Source organism: Oncorhynchus tshawytscha, linkage group LG06 (assembly GCF_018296145.1).
Source record: "Oncorhynchus tshawytscha isolate Ot180627B linkage group LG06, Otsh_v2.0, whole genome shotgun sequence".
Taxonomy (NCBI): Eukaryota; Metazoa; Chordata; class Actinopteri; order Salmoniformes; family Salmonidae; genus Oncorhynchus; species Oncorhynchus tshawytscha.
In genome coordinates this window covers 22,203,449-22,228,714 of record NC_056434.1, presented here as the reverse complement: position 1 = coordinate 22,228,714, position 25,266 = coordinate 22,203,449, and the positions used below count along the sequence as shown (strand labels likewise).

The window sequence follows — 25,266 nt, the reverse complement described above, 5'->3', positions numbered from 1 at the left end:
TTTGCTCTGCAACAACAGCCTCAGTGCCCTCAGTGGTGGTGGCCATAATGGGTAATCAGTAAACAGAGGAATTGTGGCACATACCTCAGTGTGGTAGAATGAGACATTGTTCCGCAAAAGAACAAGGTCAGTGAGTTTAACTTGATTTATTAATCTGGTGAAAAACAGACCCGCAACACAGATAGTTAGAGCAGGCTGCAGAGTCTCTCAGGTTAAAGACCTAGAAGTAGAGTATCCCACTAAACAAAAACAGACAACTGTGGTCAATCCCAGAATGAGTGGAGAACTCTGTGGAGTTCAGCAACTAAGGCCAGACACCTGTTTGTTTAGTCTAAGTCAATACATCAGACCACAGACTCCTCAGTGCTAGTCTCTACCTCTGGTCTCTTTTAGGGAGGCATTAACTGCACTGAAACTGACTATTTCTCTTTTAAAAAATCATAAAATATTAAAGTTCTGCTGCAGAACTAACATACTGCAAATCAAATGCAAGGGAGTACCCCGGCAGTAAGTCTAGAGAGAGAGACAGCATTGACGTACTGTAGCTCAAGCCTAGGTAAGTCAATTCCCTATTGCACTACACAATTACCAGGGAGGGATATTAGTGTGGATGTGGATGATGCTGAGACAACAGCACTACATGAAGCCTGAAATAGCATTAGGTGATTACGGATTAGCTGGCGAACGCTAACCCATTTATTACATTACATTACATTTGGTTAGCTTTAACCCTCTCATCTGCACAATCCATCCCAACAGAGAAACAAAAAAACTATGAATGGATGATAAGGACTCCCATGTCTTTCAACACAACACAATTACCGTCATGAGTTATTATATGAAAAGCATGGCAGCTATGAGGTATCATGGTATAAGAACACGGCTGGAGCCCTGGTAGAGACTCTCATGCTATTACATGTGCATGCCTCCGTCATGGTGGAGGAATGCATGAACAATCTGCGCTACAGGGGCTGATGTTCATTCACAAGGGTCTGCAAAAATAGTTTGGATGTCAATGTCCCTCCCGATGGTGGTGTTGTTGCTGCGAGTCTGTGTGTGTATTTACAGAGCCGACTCAGAGGGATAACAGTGCATTGGGGGCTGATGGCGTCGACGCTCACACACACAAACACACTTGTGACATTAACAGGATGTAGCATGTGTCACTCTCTAAGGAACTCCCAAGTGGAACATGGGAAAACCTTTGTACTGTGGACCAGTCAGGCCCTCTGAGAGGTCAGGGGTCATGTGCACCATCTCCTGCAGATTGCAGCATTACATAACTGGTTGTGTAGCTGATAGCCATATGCAAGACAACAGAGTACATAGCAAAGACTATGGGCTATCTGAATTATTCTTAATTATTCTTAATCAAAGCCTGGTATCTCTCTAACTATGACCAAGCCATCATGTGGTGGGAACAAATCATTATGTTAGGTAATGTTTACATTAAAGAGATTCTCCGGTAGGTTTGTATATTTTCTTAGCCGGTAGTTCTGAAAGTAGTGCTCAAGAGCCAAAAGTGGTACTAGCCTCCAATGCTCCGGAGCATGTCTCTAAGCACCAGAAGCATTCACTAGACTTGGAAAATACCAGCTTAAGTTGAGACCTTCAAAGGGCTCCAGCTTATCTACTCTACCATGACAGGATTCCAATTTTGGCAAATCATCCTTTATGCATTCAATACCTTTCTTATTTATTACACTTGTTTACCATAGACCGGGGGGTCTGTAAGAAGTCACCTTGGCCTTTACATGATACCATTGGCACCACTGTGACTGAGTTAACGGCAAGGTAATATTTCTAACACACACACATACACACACACACACACACACACACACAGAGGTGGAACATTGGCCCAGATTTTGTTCGTACAAGGAGTGATTAGATTGCATATCTAGCTTAATCATTTCACTTCAGTCACACTTCGTGATTTTAGCTGCCTGTCTCACCTCCTGGAGCTCAACAAATCAGCTGTCTCACAGTTAAGGTCTCCATGCCAACAGACAAACAAAAACAGCTCAGTTAGGAGATCCCTGCTGCAAGTCAATCCTGGGATTTCTAAATGGAGCCCTAGCCATTAAGGGAGTTAGGGAACTGTAGTGCTGGTAAATCAGAAGGGAATATATAACAGCTACAGCTGGCGCAGGATCATCATGTAGCAAGGCCAAGACTGCTTTCAGATATATTCAATGTCCTAAAAAATGACCCAACAACTGATGATTGATCTCACTGTTAATGCGTTTTGTAATACAATAGTGTCTAATCAGTCTTCAGACCAATAGCTTGGTGGAACACTTAACAGCTAAGAGTCAAGCAGAAATAGCCTGATGCTCACTGTGTCTAAATCTGTCTCTGGTGCTGTAAACAAGCCTTCTTCGTTTGGGGTCATGGCCTGTGTGCGACTGTGTGTTCTGAGGGTGGGACAGAATCTGTTCAGGTCAGCAGGACAGGAATATGGGGGTTTGATGGAGTTAAAGTTTAACCAGAGTCCTGGTTAATGCTCACCCCATTGGTAACTGCAGGAGAAACTAGCCTCCCACAAACCACCATGAGCCACCTCTCCTCCAGAGGGAAGGGGAAAATAAGGAGACAAAATGGAACATGTAGCATCTCTAAAGATCAGGTTTGGTATCGCAATTATTCAGAGTGCAAATAAAAAATATATATATTTTACTTTTAGTTTCTACGATGAGGTAAAACAATGTAACGGGACATCTTTGAAGTAAACATGGGTCTTCTTAAAAAGGTTTGGCATTTGAGTGGCTGCTCTGAACCAGTGAAGGGTTTTGGTGGAATGCATACCAAGGATGGAGAACACTCAGAACAGACAGAGCATCTAAAAGGAGCCTGATAACCGCCTGTTCTGAAGATGGCGGTGCCCAAATTAAGAGATCGCTAAGAGCTTGTTGAGAGGTTTTCATGCCAGCAAGAACCACTGGTGCACAGAAGAAAGCAAGGCTCTGGGGATGTTAGAGGAGGAGTGGTGGGAGATAATGTAAGATGAGGATCAGCCCTTGAACTGCAGGTAAAACAATCCAAATGTTGCTACACTCCTGCCGGAGCGCTCATCGGTTTTCCTCAAGTCAGGACAGAGGAGCAATAGAGGTTTCCTATTGGTTGAGAGGATCTGCCTACATGGGCCCTGCTTTAATAGATATCAGGATATGTACCATAAATGACCTGGCCTCTACATGTACCATAAATGACCCCGCCTCTACACACAGCTGTGACCGACCAGCAGAGCCAGAACTCAACTCACAGACCCAGAGGGGTGTCCAGGAGTCTCCCTCCACAGCAGACTGTATCTCAGTCACTGCAGTCCCTGGTTCGAATCCAGGTTGCATCACATCCGGCTGTGATTGGGAGTCTCATAGGGTGGTGCACAATTGGCAAAGCGTCGTCCTGGTTTGGCCGGGGTAGGCCGTCATTGTAAATAATAATTTGTTCTTAACTGACTTGCCTAGTTAAGTAAAGGTGAAATAAATAAATAAATCTCTGTCCTGAGAGTGATGCATGTAACCTAGATGTCGCTCAAATATACTGTAGCCTGGCAGCAATACTGGCATATTGGAAAGAAGTCATGAACTAAAAACAGAATGTGGCCTGTTGTTTGTGAAAAACAAAGCTCTGGATTTGCATATAGCCTAGGTGTGTAAAATCCCAAATACCTTAGTAGCTGTCTGATCACAGTGTTCTAAATGACCTCATAATGTCATCAATCACTTTCTATACAGGAATGACATTTTGCTCCATTATGGCCTGGAAACAGCTATATTCTGCGAGTATACAGTGGGGTATAAAAGTATTTAGTCAGCCACCAATTGTGCAAGTTCTCCCACTTAAAAAGATGAGAGAGGCCTGTAATTTTCATCATAGGTACACTTCAACTATGACAGACAAAATGAGAAAAAAAATCCAGAAAATCACATTGTAGGATTTTTAATGAATTTATTTGCAAATTATGGTGGAGAATAAGTATTTGGTCAATAAGAACTTGCACAATTTGTGGCTGACTAAATACTTTTTTGCCCCACTGTATGTACAGTATAATCACTGTTTCTAACACATAAATAAGTTAAATAGTCTCTCAAACAGGAGAGAGGGCGCATCTGCTTGCCTCTATTCACCATAACTATGACAGTCACATCATCACACACTACACTGCAGCACAAGCAGAAATCAGAGTCCAATTAAAAACCCAGTCTGATGACACTACCTCCAAGTCAGTCCCAGGCAGCTTGGCCTCTTGGACACTCTGGCAGAGAGACAGAGAGCTGCAGCTCATTCACAGACAGACAGACAGAGACATGCAGGCAGGGGGCTGTGCTGACAATCCCCAATTCTCATCCACCTCTACACAGACTGCCATCCATTTGAAGTAAAAACAAAACATGGATCTCCAAATAGTAAATGATACAAGTGTAAGGCAGGAATAACATGGTGCCCAAAGCGAGCCATGTCTGTCTGTCTATCTGTTCAATTACAGGTCCTGACTGAAACCATAACACCGGAAATACCGCTACACCAAACTGGAAGTATTCCGACTAGCTTAGAAAGACAGTACCGAAGAGCCCTCACTGCTGCTCGATCATCCTATTTTTCCAGGTTAATTGAGGAAAATAAGAACGATCACAAATGTATTTTTGATACTGTCGCAAAGCTAACTAAAAAGCAACATTCCCCAAGAGAGGATGGCTTTCACCTTTTCAGCAGTGATAAATTCATGAACTTCTTTGAGGAAAAGATCATGATCACTAGAAAGCTAATTACGACTCCTGTTTAAATCTGGATATTCTTCCAAAGCTCAGTTGTCCTGAGTCTGCACAACTCTGCCAGGACCTAGGATCAAGGGAGACACAGAGGTTTTTTAGTACTAGATCTCTTGACACATTGATGAAAATAATAATGGCCTCTAAACCTTCAAGCTGCATACTGGACCCTATTTCAACTAAACTACTGAAAGAGCTGCTTCCTGTGCTTGGCCCTCCTATGTTGAACATAATAAACGCCTCTCTATCCACCGGATGTGTACCAAACTCACTAAAGTGGCAGTAATAAAGCCTCTCTTGAAAAAGCCAAACCTTGACCCAGAAAATATTTAAAAAATATCGGCCTATATCGAATCTCCCATACCTCTCAAAGAATTTTGAAAAAGCTGTTGCGCAGCAACTCACTGCCTTCCTGAAGACTAACAATGTATACGAAACGCTTTAGTCTGATTTTAGACCCCATCGTAGCACTAAGACTGCACTTGTGAAGGTGGTAAATGACCTTTAAATGGCGTCAGACCGAGGCTCTGCATCTGTCCTTGTGCTCCTAGACCTTAGTGCTGCTTTTGATACCATCGATCACCACATTCTTTTGGAGAGATTGGAAAGCCAAATTGGTCTACATGGACAAGTTCTGGCCTGGTTTAGATCTTATCTTTCGAAAAGATATCAGTTTGTCTCTGTGGATGGTTTGTCCTCTGACAAATCAACTGTAAATTTTGGTGTTCCTCAATGTTCCGTTTTAAGACCACTATTGTTTTCACTATATATTTTACCTCTTGGTGATGTAATTCGGAAACATAATGTTAACTTTCACTGCTATGCGGATGACACACAGCTATACATTTCGATGAAACATGAAACAAGCCCCAAAATTGCACTCCCTGGAAACCTGTGTTTCCAGGGAGGGCACTAAATACACTTCAGTTGGTGCTAAACACGGCTGCAGGAATCTTGAATAGAACCAAAAATGTGATCATATTACTCCAGTGCTAGCCTCTCTACACTGGCTTCCTGTTAAGGCAAGGGCTGATTTCAAGGTTTTACTGCTAACCTACAAAGCATTACATGGGCTTGCTCCTACCTATCTTTCTGATTTGGTCCTGCCGTACATACCTACAGGTACGCTACGGTCACAAGACGCAGGCGTCCTTACTGTCCCTAGAATTTCTAAGCAAACAGCTGGAGGCAGGGCTTTCTCCTATAGAGCTCCATTTTTATGGAATGGTCTGCCTACGCATGTGAGAGACGCTGCCTCGGTCTCAACCTTTAAGTCTTTATTGAAGACTCATCTCTTCAGTAGGTCCTATAATTGAGTGTAGTCTGGCCCAAGAGTGTGAAGGTGAACAGAAAGGCTCTGGAGCAATGAACCGCCCTTGCTGTCTGCCTGGCCGGTTCCCCACTCTCCACTGGGATTCTCTGTCTCGAACCCTGTTACGGGTGCTGAGTCACTGGCTTACTGGTGCTCTTCCATGCCGTCCCTAGGAGGGGTGCGTCACTTGAGTGGGTTGAGTCACTGATGTGATATTCCTGCCCGGGTTTGTGCCTCCCCTTGGGTTGTGCTGTGGTGGAGATCTTTGTGGGCTATACTTGGCCTTGTCTCAGGATGGTAAGTTGGTGGTTGAAGATATCCCTCTTGTGGTTGTGGGGGCTGTGCTTTGGCAAAGTGGGTTGGGTTATATCCTGCCTGTTTGGCCCTGTACGGGGGTATTGTCGGATGGGGCCACAGTGTGTCCCGAGGTGCATTTACTCCTGAGGTGCTGACCTGTTGCACCCTCGACAACCACTGTGATTATTATTATTTGACCCTGCTGGTCATCTATGAACATTTGAACATCTTGGCCATGTTCCGTTATAATCTCCACCTGGCACAGCCAGAAGAGGACTGGCCACCCCTCATAGCCTGGTTCCTCTCTAGGTTTCCTACTAGGTTCTGGCCTTTCTGGGGAGTTTTTCCTAGCCACCGTGCTTCTACACCTGCATTGCTTGCTGTTTGGGGTTTTAGGCTGGGTTTCTGTACAGCACTTTGTGACTTCAGCTAATGTAAGAAGGGCTTTATTTGATAAATTTGATACCAGTAGGCTGAGGTAGACAGAGTGCAGTCTAACGTCTTTATAGAGGTGTAGAAGGAGAGGATGTTTTTAATCACCTGCTGCTGGTTCGTCTTATCTAAACACCCTATCAGGCCCTGAAAAGGCCAATTGTACAATCCTGTGCCACTATGTTTACACACTGGATATTCAATACTAGTTAAGAAAGGCTACACATCAGCGCACAGTCCACATCAGTAAATAACTTCACTGTTTTTTACAAGATGTACAAAGGTCATTTTGATGAATGATTTGACTTCCCAGAAGGACATGACTAAACACTCCAAACTTCTGCTATGAAGTGGACCATGAAATAGTGTTCATTAAAAGTCATTATCAACACATTTCCTAAGAGGAGAGAAATTTAAACGCTCTTACCAAGCCCATGCCCACACCCAAATGCTAAATACGGCATCTGTTCCAAGGGTTGAAAAAATATGAAATGATCTTTCTGTGGATTAAGTAACAAAGTGAGTGTAGGGAATTCATAAATTAACAAATGAAAAAGATAACAAAAAACGGGTGTCTCACTGACCTAACCTTTCATAAAAGTAGAAACAAACGTTGTTACTGATAACACAGCACAAATGGCAATGTTTACAATTCACTGCACACGGGCTACAAATGGAATACTGCAAATAGCAAAAATCATTTGCAACATGACTCTGACTGATAACTGCTATGATTACATTGGGACTAAGTAGTAGCATATTAGCGACAGAGATCTACCACCACCACAGAGCATGACAAAGGGCAAGGGAGACCGAGGCTGAGCAGATGGTCATGAAAGCTACAGCAGTGTAGTGGATGTGGATAGGTCCAGCTAGCACACTGCTGCTCTGCTCACAGGAAGCTGTCCAGACGCAGGCACATCATCATTAAAAGTGCAGATGTGGGCTCAACTCACACAAAGGAAGACAAGTTGAAAAGGAAGCTGAAGAATCATTCATCTCAGAGGTAACTATAGGTCACCAAAGTTCACGGCAACATTCAGATCTGAAAGTATCCCAGCACTTTAAAACTCTTGCCACTGGTAGAGTGCTTAACTGAAGGCACTTGTTGGAACTTGGAAAGGCCAGCCTTTTAAGGTCTGAGTGAGTGATTTTCATAACTTATTTTCCTTCCATTTACACGGAAGCTCAATACATATCGAATGCAGACTTTACATCAACAAAAAAATAGGAAGCAAGGCAGTGTTTGGAACATGCAGTGACTCCAGAGGATCCTGTGTGTGTGCTTGGCCAGGCTGAGGCCCACTACACTGATTACAGAAGGGCTAAATATGGAGATGGTGGTGAGGGGGAGATAAAAGCTGTGATGTCACAGTGGAGAGGGGGAAAGGCAGCCAGGCCACAGGCAGGTGTGTGTCAACAGCACTGGAGTGTCTGGGACATGTGCTGTTGGATGCTGTTGGTTGCACTCTCTAGTGCAGATTTGACTTGGCTTGTTTATTAACACATGCTCCCTTCTGAACAGTTGAGGACCCTTCTGTAAACTCCTCTATAGTAGGAATGCTAAAAATGAAAGATTGGTACAGAGGATCTGGAGTGAGTTAGTCATGTTTATTATGATGAAATTTAACAAAATAAAACCTTCTGTAGTCATTGGGCAGATCAAGGAAGAACCAAGTTTAATTTGATGAAGTAAAATGGCAGAGATAGAACTCCGAGGCCTATCTGTTTGCAATCAATGTCGTCCACTACAACACAAGGCACAAGTGTGAGTATGACTCGACACAAAGAAAGCCTAACTTGGTTAGCTAATTCCATACTTTTGAATCAGTGCTATGAATAGAAGTGTTGCTTGGTAGTGCCATCAAGTTTTCAACATATTCTAACACAGCCTCTATCGGAAGTACTGTCATTCCATTGTCCCATCCTTTGTTGGAGTAAAAGGTGCTGCATGGTCAAGCCGACGTCTGCATCGCAGCATTTACGGTGATATGGCCTCTGAGAAGTCAGGGCATTCATTATTGTAAAGGGAATTGTCAAGGAAGTGAGTTTGAGTTTATACAGGACCTCCCACCGTCACCTACCATCAACCAATCATGTCAATACGGAGCTATACGGAGCCCTCTGCATTGTTAGAAAATTTGGGAGGTGCACGGTACGGCGATATGGTACGGAGCTCAATTTGGCCTCTGCCTCTCCAGAGGCTCCACAATTACGTCACACCATCCATACAGCACTTCCGACCACATTTTCGGAACATGGGCTCTTAATGTGCACTGCAATTGAGGACACAACCAGAGTTCGGTGTGCAATCTTTCATTAGGGGGAGTTAGCAGTAAGTCAAGCATGCTTCGTATCAGACCGAGACAGTTGGGCACTGGAAAACCACTTCTCAAGTCGCTTAAAACCGGAAATGCAGGAATGATTGGAATTGTGACCATGCTTACCATTGCAGAATAACCACAGACATATAAGTGGAGTGAAGAGAAAACAAAATCACTGGACAGGGAAGACAGTGTAGAACACTGAGCTCTGCTCTCATACATTATTTCCCATCTGAAATAATAACACCCCAATAATTCACCCAGTCCATCTGTGAAACAGCCCAACAGCTACAGTAGCCAAAGAAAGCTTATATACAGTGGATATCATAAGTATTCCCCCCTTTGAAAACAGTTTTAACTATTTGAACCAAGACTTAAAAATAACTGATGTTGGCACAAGATGGAGGGAATGTTGCAGCATAACTAACAAAATTACAGTTAATTAAAGTGTACGCTTAATCCAGTATTATCTCATGTATATCATTTATTATACAAGAGACAAAATTCACAGATTCTACAGCACAACAACAAAGTCATGTCTTAAGTGTAAACTAATAATGACTTAATAATCCATGCTTTCTGGGAATGCTATAAAGTACAAAAGTTATGGGTGGAGCTAGAATGTTGGCTGTCAGAAGTATTACTTTTAATCCGTCTGTCTGCATATTTCAAGACAAGAAAGACTCATCTTGAAAAAACGTATACTAAATACTTGGAAATCAATCAATCTGCCATCATTAACACAATATAAAACTCGAATAATTTATTATTGAAATAGCATGGGCGACCGAGAAAAATAAATTGGTAGAATTTAAGGCCATGTGGCCATCAATAATGCAGGCACTAGGGATGGGGGTGTGATCATGTGGATCTGGGCAGATGAGATTGTTGTTTGTGTGCGTCTGTAAATTGATGTTCGTATGTGTATCTGGTGTGAATTATTTGTATTTAAAAAATAAATATTGTAAAAAATAAAAAACGTATTCACCCCATTGGATTTCTTTACATTTTATTGTGTTGCAAAGTCCGAATCAATTATTTAATTCCATTTTGTGCTGTTTTTTTTCCTGTGAGCTCAATGCACAGTTTATCTAGAGATACATCAAATCAAGCCTGAACTGTGCAATGTAGGGAGCTGTAGTTTCCAACAGGCCAATATTCTACAAAGTTTAGTGCCGAAAATGTGGTTATTAACTACAATAACCATAATCCATTGCGGACCTACCTGTCCGTCTGTGTGGGGCAGACACGAAGAGAGAGAGAAGACAGAACAAGCGATCAAGAGGGCTAGAGAGCAGTTGCTTCGTGAGGAAAATACATGATCTAAGTGATTTATAGTTGGAATTCAGTTGGTATTCATAAAAATATGCAAACTAATCACTAAAATAGTGATTTTGTCATATAGCATAGGCAGCAGCTCTATAGAGATGAGATGAAATAAAGTCATCAAATAGCACAAATGTAATACACACAACAACTGAAATATTTTATTAAAGTAATGTGAATAAAGGATGGTTGATGGTTAATAAGTGATAAGCATTAATGGGCTGTCACTACCATCGTGGGACTTTTATTAATGGTTTTATTCTGTATTATTACAGCATTCAACCTACATAATATCAAAGGGCTACCCAGACCGCTCTTTTACACTGCTGCTAGTCTCTGTTTATTATCTATGCATGGTCACTTTAACTCTACCTACATGTACATATTACCTCAATTACCGGTGCCCCCCGCACAACGACTCTGTACTGGTACCCCCCTGTATATAGCCTCGCTATTGCAATTATTTTACTGCTGCTGTTTAATTATTTGTTACTTTTATTTTTTATTTTCTTGTTTTGTTTTTCTTCTTAAAGCATTGCAGGCAGTCAAATCAAAGGCACTCCATCAATATAGCGATGTTGCGCCTCTGGGTTTAGAAACTCTGTGATTTAGTGTTGTGTGCATTGTGCTGCACGTACCACCCCATTTGTTACATTTGAAGTGTGTGTGACCTGAGATAAAGAGGCGAAGCAAGAGGTTTACTCCGCCAAAAATCTGGCCACAAAAATAAGCCCACGAATTGAGTATTTGTTTTATGGAGGTCAATGAGAGTGTTGAATTTGGTCAACTAAAAATGTAATTGCTAATTTGCCACGTGAGGCGTATTTGATTGAAAAGAAGTTCCATAAAGGTTAGGTTGATACGAATGCGCTGATATAAGTGGACGCACATGGCATTACGGCAACTTTGAAAAAAACAACTTTATATCGGAGTTGTTTTTTGTCCTGCAGTATTACTCTAGTGCCTTGCTAAATCATGTCCACCCCTATTATTTTACAATGTGGGAACATTGCCCTTGACTTATTCCACATTTTGTTTTGTTACAGCCTAAATTCATTCATTAATAAAAATTATCCTCAATGATTGTTCCTGTGCTTAGCTCCATTCTGTTTCTTTTTTATCCTGAAAACCTCCCCAGTCCTTAATGATTATAAGCATACCCATAACATATTGCAGCCACCACTATGCTTGAAAATATGTGCTACTCAGCAACGTGTTGTATTGGATTTGCCCCAAACATAACACTTAGTATTCAGGAAAAAAAGTGAATTGCTTTGCCACATTTTTTGCAGTATTACATTAGTGCCTTGTTGCAAACAGAATGCATGTTTTTGAATATTCTTATTATGTACAGGCTTCCTTCCTTCAGTGAAGGAAACCTGATTTAGCATGTATTTCTTGGTATGGCAAACTCCCCGAAAATGTTTTAGATGCATGCCAGAAAAGCCACTACACAACAATAAACAATACATTAATTGCACCACAACGGTGACAAAATGTGCCCACAAACTCTTAGGGCCTACATGAAGCTTTCTTTTCAGCACCATGGAGTGAATACTTACCACTGCTACACCTGGCTTTCAGCGGAGCCTTGTCTGGCAGCGAATGTATTGCCTTAAAAAAAAACAGATGATATGGCCAACTTGCTTTAACAAATTTGGTTTCTACTGACAATTGAGATGTACAAATTATGGCATAAGGGGACAATGAGCAAATAAAAGGCAAGCCATAATTTCGATTAATAAATTATTGAGCGAGCTAGGACAGACATAGTCAATATAACTATTCGTTCAGCACTTTTGAAATGTACAGCGACAGAATTCAGAACATGAGCATTCTTACAGTATTCTCCCTGTACACCAAGTCATAACCATAGGATAAGAAAAAGGGGGCATATCAGCAGACAATGAAGCTCTTACAATATTCGATGATTACATTTCTCTAAAACAGGCTATAGGATACATGTGCACAACCAAGTCAGAACAGTAGGCTAAATTATGAGGGAGAAAGGGACCAAATGATGAGGGTGAGGCACATGGGCTACTAACAGCTTACTACACAACATACTAGGAATGCACGATATATCGGTGAACTTATTGGAATCGGACAACATTAGCTAAAAATGCCAACATCGGTATCGGCCCGATGTCTAGTTTAACGCTGATGTGCAAAACCGATGTCAAAGCAGATGTGTATACCTATATAACGTAGGTACATGACATAATGACTCCAAGGAAAATATTGCGCTACACAGGCAACACAGCATTCCTAACCTAGCCCACAATGTCTGCTGTGTGGAACGAGCAGTCATTTGAAAGAGTAAGACATTTTCAGTGAGACAACTCAAAGGTGAAATCTATTAATGCCAAGATAATGGAATTCATTGCCCTCTGTCGTGGGTGACGTTGGCTTTCACCAACTGGTCGAGCACCGGTACACACTACCAAGTCAAGTGCGCTATTTTTCAGATGTTGCCCTACCGGAGTAATAGCGTCAGTGATAGCATCACTGCTATTAGCTTCACAACATACTATGGAACGCCGTGTGGGTCTTTAAGTATCAAAAAAGATACACGTCAAATAACACTATTTGACGAGTAAAAATGTTTGTTATTCTTAGCAATGATTTAGGAATCCTTGTGAGTAAGTATTAGCTTGGTAGCCACTTGTTCTCCTATTGAAATTGAACTTCAGTTCATGAAAATAATCAGCTGGCCAGCTACTTCCCTGTTGCCTAAAGCTAACGTCATAGGCAGTCAGCTAGCTTCATCTGGCTAGTGATGCTTGACCGGACCGGGATATGTGTTATGTGCTAGCCACAATAAGGATTAGGCACAATAGTGGAATTTTGCCTTCAAAATAAAAGTACCTCTTTCAAAGTGATGGAGACGTTTACAATTGATGGAATCATGCCATATTTAGACTAGATAATGTTAAACAAGGTTGGAATGTGAAGCAATGAAATGGGGTATCAGTCTACTCAGTGACACCCACAGAACACAACTGAAAAGCGTTTACACAAACATTAGCGTTGTAGCTCTTAAAGTGCTTTGAGAGACTAGTCAAGGACCATATCACCTCCACACTACCTGACACCCTAGACCCACTCCAATTTGCTTACCGCCCCAATAGGTCCACAGACGACGCAATCGCAACCACACTGCACACTGCCCTAACCCATCTGGACAAGAGGAATACTTATGTGAGAATGCTGTTCATCGACTACAGCTCGGCATTCAACACCATAGTACCCTCCAAACTCGTCATCAAGGTTTCGACCCCGGCCTGTGCAACTGGGTACTGGACTTCCTGACGGGCCGCCCCCAGGTGGTGGTAGGTAACAACATCTCCACCCCGCTGATCCTCAACACTGGGGCCCCACAAGGGTGTGTTCTGAGCCCTCTCCTGTACTCCCTGTTCACCCACGACTGCGTGGCCATGCACGCCTCCAACTCAATCATCAAGTTTGCGGACGACACTACAGTGGTAGGCTTGATTTCCAACAATGACGAGACGGCCTACAGGGAGGAGGTGAGGGCCCTCGGAGTGTGGTGTCAGGAAAATAACCTCACACTCAACATCAACAAAACAAAGGAGACGATTGTGGACTTCAGGAAACAGCAGAGGGAGCACCCCCCTATCCACATCGATGGGACAGTAGTGGAGAGGGTAGTAAGTTTTAAGTTCCTCGGCGTACACATCACGGACAAACTGAACTGGTCCACCCACACAGACAGCGTTGTGAAGAAGGCGCAGCAGCGCCTCTTCAACCTCAGGAGGCTGAAGAAATTCGGCTTGTCACCAAAAGCACTCACAAACCTCTACAGATGCACAATCGAGAGTATTATGTCGGGCTGTATCAATGCCTGGTACGGCAACTGCTCCGCCCATAACCGTAAGGCTCTCCAGAGGGTAGTGAGGTCTGCACAACGCATCACCGGGGGCAAACTACCTGCTGTCCAGGACACCTACACCACCCGATGTCACAGGAAGGCCATAAAGATCATCAAGGACAACAACCAACCGAGCCACTGCCTGTTCACCCTGCTATCATCCAGAAGGCAATGTCAGTACAGGTGCATCAAAGCAGGGACAGAGAGACTGAAAAACAGCTTCTATCTCAAGGCCATCAGACTGTTAAACAGCCACCACTAACATTGAGTGGCTGCTGCCAACATACCGACTCAACTCCAGCCACTTTAATAATGGAAATTGTATTTATCTATTATTTTATCAGGTAAGTTGACTGAGAACACATTCTCATTTGCAGCAACAACCTGGGGAATAGTTACAGGGGAGAGGAGGGGGATGAATGAGCCAATTGTAAACTGGGGATTATTAGGTGACCGTGATGGTTTGAGGGCCAGATTGGGAATTTAGCCAGGACACCCAGGTTAACACCCCTACTCTTACGATAAGTGCCATGGGATCTTTAATGACCTCAGAGAGTCAGGACACCCGTTTAACATCCCATCCGAAAGACAGCACCCTACACAGGGCAGTGTCCCCAATCACTGCCCTGGGGCATTGGGATATATTTTTTAGACCAGAGGAAAGAGTGCCTCCTACTGGCCCTCCAACACCACTTCCAGCAGCATCTGGACTCCCATCCAGGAACTGACCAGGACCAACCCTGCTTAGCTTCAGAAGCAAGCCAGCAGTGGTATGCAGGGTGGTATGCTGCTGGCAATTGATGGAAATTGATGTAAAAAAAAATGTATCACTAGACACAATTAAACTATGCCACTTTTATGTTTACATAACCTACATTACTCATCTCATATGTATACACTGTACTCGATACCATCTACTGCATCTTGCCTATGCCGTTCATTCATATATCTTTATGTGTCATGTTCTGACCATCGTTCGTATGTGTTTTCCTTGTTTTAGTGTTGGTCAGGACGTGAGCTGGGTGGGCATTCTATGTTGTGTGTCTGGTTTGTCTATTTCTATGTTTGGCCTGATATGGTTCTCAATCAGAGGCAGGTGTTAGTCATTGTCTCTGATTGGGAACCATATTTAGGTAGCCTGTTTTGTGTTGGGTTTTGTGGGTGATTGTCCTTAGTGTCCTTGTTCCTGTCTCTGTGTTAGTTTACACTAGTATAGGCTGTTTCGGTTTTCGTTACGTTCTTTGTTTTGTAGTGTTGAATATTGATTCGTGTTTTACGTTTGTTCATTAAACATGGATCGCAATCTACACGCCGCATTTTGGTCCGACTCTCCTTCACACCTAGAAAACCATTACATTATGTACATATTCTTTATCCCTTTACACTTGTGTGTGTATAAAGTAGTAGTTGTGGAATTGTTAGGTTAGATTACTCGTTGGTTATTACTGCATTATCGGAACTAGAAGCACAAGCATTTCGCTACACTCGCATTAACATCTGCTAACCATGTGTGACAAATAAAAATGTATTCAATTTTTATTTTTTATTTTATCTGAGCAGTAGACGTCAGCTTTTTGACTGCAAAAATGATCTGACCACTGTTCTATGGCAACTGAGTTAGGAAGGATGCCTGTATCTTTGTAGTGACTGGGTGTACACCATCCAATGTGTAATTAATAACTTTACCATGCTGAAAGGGATATTTTATTTTTATTTATTTTTTATTTTTTATTGAATATCCGAAAAATACAACCGCTCAACAACTACACCATACCAGTCATCCAACAGACTCCAATTCAGAGCGACACACAGAAGCATCCAGAGTCAATGCCCTGCACATGGGCACATTGACAGATCTCCCACCAGGCCAAAAAACATGAACCCAAACCCTCCAAGATCCCCCCTCCCACAGTTCCCCAATAGCTGTCCCTCAACCATTCGAGACCCCTCCCACAGTCGCCCCCCAAGAAGAAAAATAAAAATACAATTAATTCCCTTCCACACCCCCAATGCACCAAAACTGAATGCACTGAAAGGGATATTAAACGTCTTTTTTTCCAATCCACCACTGGAAAACCTCCCTGGTCTTTGTGGTTGACTCTGTGTTTGAAAATCACTGCTTGACTGAGGAACCTTACAGATGTATGGGGTACAAAGTAGAGGTCGACCGATTAATCGGAATGGCCGATTAATTTCCGATTGTTATGAAAACTTGAAATCGGCCCTAATTAATCGGCCATTCCGATTAATCGGTCGACCTCTACTTTGTACCCCATACATCTGTAAGGTTCCTCAGTCAAGCAGTGATTTTCAATAATCACTAGTTATAACTACTAATCCAGTTAAGCAGGCAATATTATCCAGGTGAAATTGTGTCATTTCTCTTGCGTTCATTGCACGCAGAGTCAGGGTATATGCAAGTTTGGGCTCATTGCGAACTAATTTGCTAGAATTTTACATAATTATGACATAGATTGAAGGTTGTGCAATGTATCAAGAATATTTAGACTTAGGGATGCCACCCGTTAGATAAAATACCAAACGGTTCCGTATTTCACTGAAATAATAAACGTTTTGTTTTCGAAATGATAGTATCATATTAATGACCAAAGGCTCGTATTTCTGTGTGTTATTATGTTATAATTAAGTCTGATTTGATAGAGCAGTCTGACTAAGCAGCAGCAGTCCCGTAATCATTCATTCAAACAGCACTATTGTGCGATTTGCCAGCAGCTCTTCAGCAGCTCTCACAGCGCTGTTTATGACTTCAAGCCTATCAGCCTAATGGCTGGTGTAACCAATGTGAAATGGCTAGCTAGTTAGCTGAATGTGCGCTAATACTGTTTCAAACGTCACTCGCGTTTAGATTTGGAGTAGTTATTCCCCTTGCGCTGCAAGGGCCGTGGCTTTTGTGGAACGATGGGTAACGATGCTTCGAGTGTGGCTGTTGTCGATGTGTTCCTGGTTCGAGCCCAGGGAGGGGCGAGGAAGGGGATGGAAGCTATACTGTTACACTGGCAATACTATAGTGCCTATAAGAACATCCAATAGTCAAAGGTATATGAAATACAAATGGTATAGAGAGAAATAGTCCTATAAATACTATATTAACTACAACCTAAAACCTCTTACCTTGGAAGATTGAAGTCTCATGTTAAAAGGAACCACCAACTTTCATATGTTCTCATGTTCTGAGCAAGGAACTTAAACGTTAGCTTTTTTACATGGCACATATTTTACATGGCACATATTACTTTCTTCTCCAACACTTTGTTTTTGCATTATTTAAACCTAATTGAACATGTTTCATTATTTATGAGGCTAAATTGATTTTATTGATGTTTTATATTAAGTTCAAATAAGTGTTAATTCAGTATTGTTGTAATTGTCATTATTACAAATAAAATATATATTTTTTAAATCTGCCGATTAATCGGTATCGGCTTTTTTGGTCCTCCAATAATTCGGTATCGGCATTGAAAAATCATAATCGGTCGACCTCTAGTACAAAGATAAGGTAGTTATCCAAAAATCATGTTAAACACTACCATTGCACACATTGTGAGTCCATGCAATGTATTATGCAAATGTTTACTCCTGAAATGATTTAGGCTTGCCATAACAAAGGGGTTGAATACTTATTGACTCAAGACATTTCAGCTTTTCCTTTTTGATGAATTTTTTAAAAATCCACTTTGACATTATGGGGTATTGTGTGTAGTGACAAAAACATCTAATTTTAATCATTTTTTAAATCAGGCTGTAACACAACAACATTTTGAAAAGGTCAAGGAGTGTGAATACTTTCTGAAGGCACTGTATGATACCCACCGTAGACTGAAAAACTGAAATAAAACTCTAACAATCCAGAGAGGTGTTGGTGATTCAGAGGTGTGGTGTGGTCTCTCCCCGTGTCACTCGTCCCCCCTCTCTACCAGGGTATCCAGCTGGTGTCATGGGTGTTTAGACACAAGGGCATATGTGGGGGTGCACGCTTTGTTAATAGAGGGTTTTTAATGTTGTCATACCACATTAAAATGGGAGGAAACTCAGGCAGTGAATGCATTCTTCAATCATCCACAACATACAAAGACCTCCCATGGATTTGAGTTGGAGTTCTAACCTTCCTGTCTATGTCTTCTAGCCAGCGTGAGGACCCCAACAAGCCAGTGATGTTGGCTAGGCAGCATATCTACCGTTCTACTGTGGAGAATGTTGCTGACAAGATGCCAGTATGCCATTCCCTTTAACACCTCCATCCTTAGAGTCACACTTGAAAAATAAAAAAGGTCATATTTCAATCAGCAAGTAATGAAATAGGCGAGAAACAGACACATTGCTCAAAGTGAAACTCAGACAGGATAATTTCATATACCCCTGTTTAACCCCAGGAAAACGCGAAAGCACTTTCAGATCAATCTTTAGCAGGCCCTGTAGTCTGTGAGGAACTACTCATATAAGGAGCTGAAACTGAAACCCAGGCAGTGAGTGGCAGACGGACCCTCTTGTGTTTCATTAGACAGAGAATTCCACTGTATGGAATGTTAGAAACCACTTTCTCCTGTTTTACAGTTCTATTCCCAGAGCAATTTTTTCCCACAAGAGTGGCTGTTTTAAACGTCATATTCCAGAATACAATGCGTCAATCTTCAGAATACAATGTTTCTCATGGTTTTAGGCCTATATCATCAAAGTGCTATAGCAGTCTTTATGAACCAATGTGACTAACTGCCCCATGCCAAAAGATATCAGACAGATTCAAATACAGTGCCTTCATAAATTATTCATACCCTTTGAATTATTCCACATTTTGTTGTGGTAAATTGTTTATACACAAAAAACTTCTAGAAATGTTTGCAAATGTATTGAAACTTAAATACAGAAATCTAATTTACAAAAGCATTCACACCCTTGAGTCAATACAAGTTTGAATCATCTTTGGCAGTGATTTCAGCTGTGAGTCTTTCTGGGTAAGTCTCTAAGAGCTTTGCACATGTGGATTGGACAATATTTGCACATATATATATTTTTTTTATTATTCAAGGTCTATCAAGTTGGTTGTTGATCATTGCTTGACAACCATTTTCAAGTCTTGCCATATATTTTCAAAACGATTTAAGTCAAAACTGTAACTAGGCCACTCAGGAACATTCAATGTCATCTTGGTATGCAACTCCAGTGTACATTTGGCCTTGTGTTTTAGGTTATTGTCCTGCTGAGAGGTGAATTTGTCTCCCAGTGTCTGTTAGAAAGCAAACTGAACCAGGTATTCCTCTAGGTCTTTGCCTGTGCATAGTTATGTTCTGTTAATTTTTATATATATTCTTTTAACTCCCTAGTCCTTGCCGATGACAAGCATATTCAAAGTCTGCGTTTTTATATTTACACGGCATGGCCGAGTAATTAGGGCCGATTTCAAGTTTTCAAAACAATCGGTAATCACCATTTTGGACACCGATTACATTGCAATCCACGAGGAGACTGCGTTGCAGGCTGACGACTTGTTACGCGAGTGCAGCAAGGAGCCAAGGTAAGTTGCTAGCTAGCATTAAACTTATCTTATAAAAAACAATCAATCTTAACATAATCACCAGTTAACTACACATGGTTGATGACATTACTAGTTTAACTAGCTTGTCCTGCGTTGCATATAATCAATACGGTGCCTGTTAATTTATCATCTAATAAAAGCCTACTTCGCCACAATCCTGTCTCTGAGCTCCACGGACATTTCTGTCACGACATCCGCCGAAGTTGGCTCCCCTGCCTGTTCAGGCGGTGCTCAGTGTTCGTCGTCACCGTCCTACTAGCCGCTACCGATACCTTTTTCGTTTGTCTGTTGGTTTTGTCTTATTAGTTTCACCTGTGTGTATGTTGGCGTGACCGTTTTTTGCCGGAGAAGAAATGACGATTTACCGAACCCTGCTCTCTGCGCCTGACTCCAACCCACCACTCCTAGTAGGCTGTGACAATTTCCTTCAAACTCATGGCTTAGTTTTTAGCTCTGACACGCACTGTCAACTGTGGGACCGTATATAGGCAGGTGTTTGCCTTTCCAAATTATGTCCAATCAATTGAATTTACCACAGGTGGACTCCAATCAAGTTGTAGAAATATCTCAAGGATGATCAATGGAAACAGGATGCACCTGAGCTCAATTTCGAGTCATATAAAAAAAGGGTCTGATGACATATGTAAATAAGGCATCTGTTGTTGTTTTTATACATTTGCAAACATTTCTAAAAACCTGTTTTCGCTTCGTCATCATGGGGTATTGTGCGTAGATTGATGAGGATTTTTTTATTTAATCCATTTTAGAATAAGGCTGCAATGTAGCAAAAAGTGGAAAAAGGGAAGAGGTCTGAATTCTTTACCAATTGCACTAGAGTTCAACTGATTATGACTTTTCAACGCCGATGCCGATACCAATACCGATTTTATATATATATATATATTTGTAATATTGACAATTACAATAATATTGAATGAACACATTTCTTTAAAGTTAATATAATACATAAATAAAAATACATTTAGTCTCAAATAAATGAAACATGTTCAATTTGGTTTAAATAATGCAAAAACACAGTGTTGGAGAAGAAAGTAAGTGCAATATGTGCCATGTAAAAAAGCTAACATTTAAGTTGCATATGAAAGCTGGTGGTTTCTTTTAACGTGAGTTTTCAATATTCCCAGTTAAGAAGTTTTAGGTTATAGTTATTATAGGAATTATAGGGCTATTTCATATACCTTTGACTATTGGATGTTCTTATAGGCACTATAGTATTGCCAGCCTAATCTCGGGAGTTGATAGGCTTGGAGTCATAAACAGCGCTGTGCTTCAAGCATTGAGAAGAGCTGCTGGCAAACGCAGGAAAGTGCTGTTTGTATGAATGCTTACGAGCCTGCTGCTGCCTACCACCGCTCAGTCAGACTGCTCTATCAAATATAAAATCATAGACTTAATTATAATATAATAAACACACAGAAATACGAGCCTTAGGTCATTAATATGGTAAAATCCGTAAACTATCATTTTGAAAACAAAACATTTATTTTTTCGGTGAAATACGGAACCTTTCTATATTTTATCGAATGGGTGGCATCCATAAGTCTAAATATTGCTGTTTACATTGCATAACCTTCAATGTTATGTCATAATTATGTAAAATTCTGGCAAATTAATTACGGTCTTTGTTAGGAAGAAATGGTCTTCAGACAGTTCGCAACGAGCCAGGCAGCCCAAACTGCTGCATATACCCTGACTCTGCTTACACTGAACACAAGAGAAGTGACACAATTTCCCTAGTTAATATTGCCTGCTAACATTCATTTATTTTAACTAAATATGCAGGTTTAAAAATATATACTTGTCACGCCCTGACCATAGAGAGCCCTTAGTTCTCTATGGTGTAGTAGGTCAGGGTGTGACTAAAGGGTGATCTAGTATAGATATTTATATGTGGGTGCTATTATAATTCCCAATTAGAGGCAGGTGTTTATCGTTGCCTCTGATTGGGGATCAAATTTAGGTAGGTTGTTTCCCCACCTGCATTTGTGGGATATTATTTTGTGTTTTGTGCACCACGTTGTCACGTTTTGTTGTTAGTTTATTTGATTTATTGTTTTGTTTTGGCTAAGTTTCACTTTATAATAAATATGTGGAACTCAACATCCACTGAGCCCTGGTCCGTCTCTTCTCACCTTCGTGACAGAAGATCCCACCATAACAGGACCAAGCAGCGTGCCCAGAAGGAGAAGGGATCCTGGACTTGGGAGGAGGTCTTGGATGGGAAGGTATCCTGGACTTGGGAGGAGATCTTGGATGGGAAAGGATTCTGGATTTGGGAGAACATCATTGCAGGACAGGATAGCCTTCCTTGGCGGCAGACGCAAGGAGAGAAGGGAGGACAGTGACGATGCCGGTGTTCGCAGCCACAAAGAAACCCCAAAAAACAGCCTGACATTTTTTTGGGGGTGGGCACAAGGGGTGGTCGGCAGAGCCAAGGAGTGAACCAGAGCCAGTCTGGGAGAAGAGGGATAAACTGGAGGAGAGTGAACGGAGAGTCAGAGACCGTCAGTGAGTGGATGGAGATATTTGAGGAGAGAGAACGGAGAGAGTTGTTGAGTTGGTGGAAGATGCACGCATTTGCCCTAAGGAGCATGTTATCAGTTTAATGCCACCTGAGTCAGCTCTCCGTACTCGTCCTAAGGAGTGTGCTATCAGTCTGGTAAAAATCTGTGCCGGCTCCACGCACTCCGTACGCCTTCCCAGCCCTGTACGTCCTGTGCCAGCTCTCCAAACTCGCCTTGAGGAGCGTGTCATTTGTCCGGTACCAATACTTGTGTGTTGATTTTAAGAAAGGCATTGATGTTTATGGTTAGGTACATTGGTGCTTTTTCCGCGAATGCGCTTGTTAAATAATCACCCGTTTGGCGAAGCAGGCTTTGATTCAATGATAAATTAACAGGCACCGCTGTTTTTTATAAGATAAGTTTAATGCTAGCTAGCACCTTACCATGGCTCCTTGCTGTACTCGCGTAACAGGTGTTCAACCTGCCACGCAGTCTCCTTGTGGAGTGCAATGTAATCGGCCATAATCGTCATCCAAAAATGCAGATTACCGATTGCTATGAAAACCTGAAGTCGGCCCTAATTAATCGGCCATGCCGATTAATCGGTCGACCTCTAAACTGCTCTGTACTTATTGACTCAGCTTTTCCTTTTTAATAAATAATAAATAGATTTGACATTATGGAGTATTGTGTGTAGGGCAGCGACACAATAATATAATCCATTTTAAATTCAGGCTGTAACACAACTAAAAAAAAGTCAAGGGGAAGTCAAGGGGTGTGAATACTTTCTGTAGGCTAAAAGTGATGATTTGCACTGCAATCCTGATTTCTTACAGATATTAAGGGGCAAGACCCAAGTGCAGATTTTTTTTATTTATATACCTTTATTTAACTAGGCAAATCAGTTAAGAACAAATTCTGATTTTCAATGACAGCCTAGGAACAGTGGGTGAACTGCCTGTTCAAGGGAAGAACAACAGATTTGTACCTTGTCAGCTCGGGGATTTGAACTTGCAACCTTTCGATTACTAGTCCAATGCTCTAACCACTAGGCTACCCTGCCGCATACAGATGAGCCACATACAGAGCTAAGAGGGGAAACATGAAACATGCATGTATGCCAGACAGACTGCGAGTCCAACTGTGTGTGTGTGTGATCTGTAATGCATGCTGTGGAAAACAGAGACCCAACATATGTTGGGAATTCCACTACTCCAATTCTTAACAACAAACTCAAAGCTACAAACTCTCTTGGAGAAGTCACACCGAAGTCTGTCTCACAACCATTTAGATGTTGTATGGTGAGACAACAGTGTCATGGGTATGTATGTGAATGACTACTGCTACTGTAGTCAATTGGGTATAAACATCTTATCTAAACAAATAGATTGTTTAAAATAAAAAAAACATGTATTATGTTTATCACAATGCTAATGTTGTAGTCTAGTAATAAATGTTACATTAACATCACATCTGATTCAATGTGGCTGTGTGTTTCAGACCACATTCCCGAGCCCCTGACAGAAGAAATAGTCCCCTAACAACATATAGCTATTGTACTTTGGTCATCTGCATTTTTACAAAAGTAATACAATCTTAAATGGTGAGACACCTGTATAGTGAAAAGGTAACAGGCCGGATTTTGTATTGAACGAGTTCTATAAAAACTACATGAAATAACATCAGAATTACATGTAGGCTAATTACGTCATGGAAACCATGCATTGTATTAATATTGCAGGGGATAACTTTTAGGAGGTCATTCTATTCAGTCTGGTAATAAATGTGTCCGTTTTACTGGCACAATAGTGGAGTGCAACCCCCCACGTCTTTTTGGTGGACACTCATTTACCATTTATATCTGATCCGAATTTAGGAGGGGATGCATGGACGGGGTTGTACCGGTGTGTGCCACAATTATTTACCACGGACATAGCTTCGATTTTTTGGATTCTAAGCAGCAAGGCCACCTCAGGGTCACTACGACAACGTTCTTAACACTTTTACATTGGTGCAATCATGAGGCTAGACGCAATTAACCGGCTATAATCTGCCATCTCTAATATGGGGAAAAAAACATTGTATCTCGTGCAAAAGAGACCGAAATAATTGTTTCAAAATAGTTTCCAGAAAACAGTTTATTCACATTTCCCAAATGCTACTGTCCTTTTACTCAACTCGTGCTACAGCCTAAAATGTATCTTACCTCGAATTTAGCGGGTGTTTAAAGCGTGCGTTCCTCTTTCCGAAGCATTCCCCTCTCCATTCACAAGTTATCAGAACACAAACCACAACCTTTTCGTGCCATCTATACTCATTGATCTGCAGAGAGAAGTCCAGATCCCTTGGGCATCTAATTTTCATATAAAGTCCCTCTTCTTCTCAGCATAATGAATGGCCGCTACTTCTAAATGCAGTAGGGCTACTAGATAGTTCCCAGAGCGCCCACTTGTTGATCACGCTTAAAACTCTATTCTCAGTTCACCAGAAGACTAGTATTCTGCCAGCATCACAAACAATGACGTAACTATCATATGGTAATTTTGAAACCTTCAAAATAAAAGCCCGCATTTCAAAACACTGCGATGTGGATAATGCATTCATAATAAACTGAACAAAAATACAAACGTTGGTCCCATGTTTCATGAGCTGAAATAAAAGATCCCAGAAATGTTCCATACACACAAAAAACATATTTCTCAGAAATGTGTTTACATCCCTGTTAGTGAGCATTTCTCCTTAGCCAAGATAATCCATCCACTTGACAGGTGTGGCATATCAAGAAGTTGATTTAACAGCATCATCATTAAACAGGTGCAGCTCGTGACACTG

At 41.5% G+C, this 25,266-nt stretch overlaps 1 protein-coding gene across 7 annotated transcripts in view; it reads right to left on the bottom strand.

The window, feature by feature from the left end:
- LOC112252249 (A-kinase anchor protein 13-like) overlaps positions 1-24,912 on the bottom strand; it is a 180,438-nt gene extending 155,526 nt beyond the window's left edge. For 6 of the 7 annotated variants that reach the window (XM_042323076.1, XM_042323079.1, XM_042323077.1 and 3 more), the window contains exon 1: positions 24,641-24,911. The gene's annotated coding sequence lies outside the window, so the exon portion shown is untranslated. Of the gene's footprint in view, positions 1-24,640 lie in introns of all 7 variants that reach the window. The other variant, XM_042323078.1, reaches the window with a different exon arrangement.
- Positions 24,913-25,266: the final 354 nt, after the last annotated feature.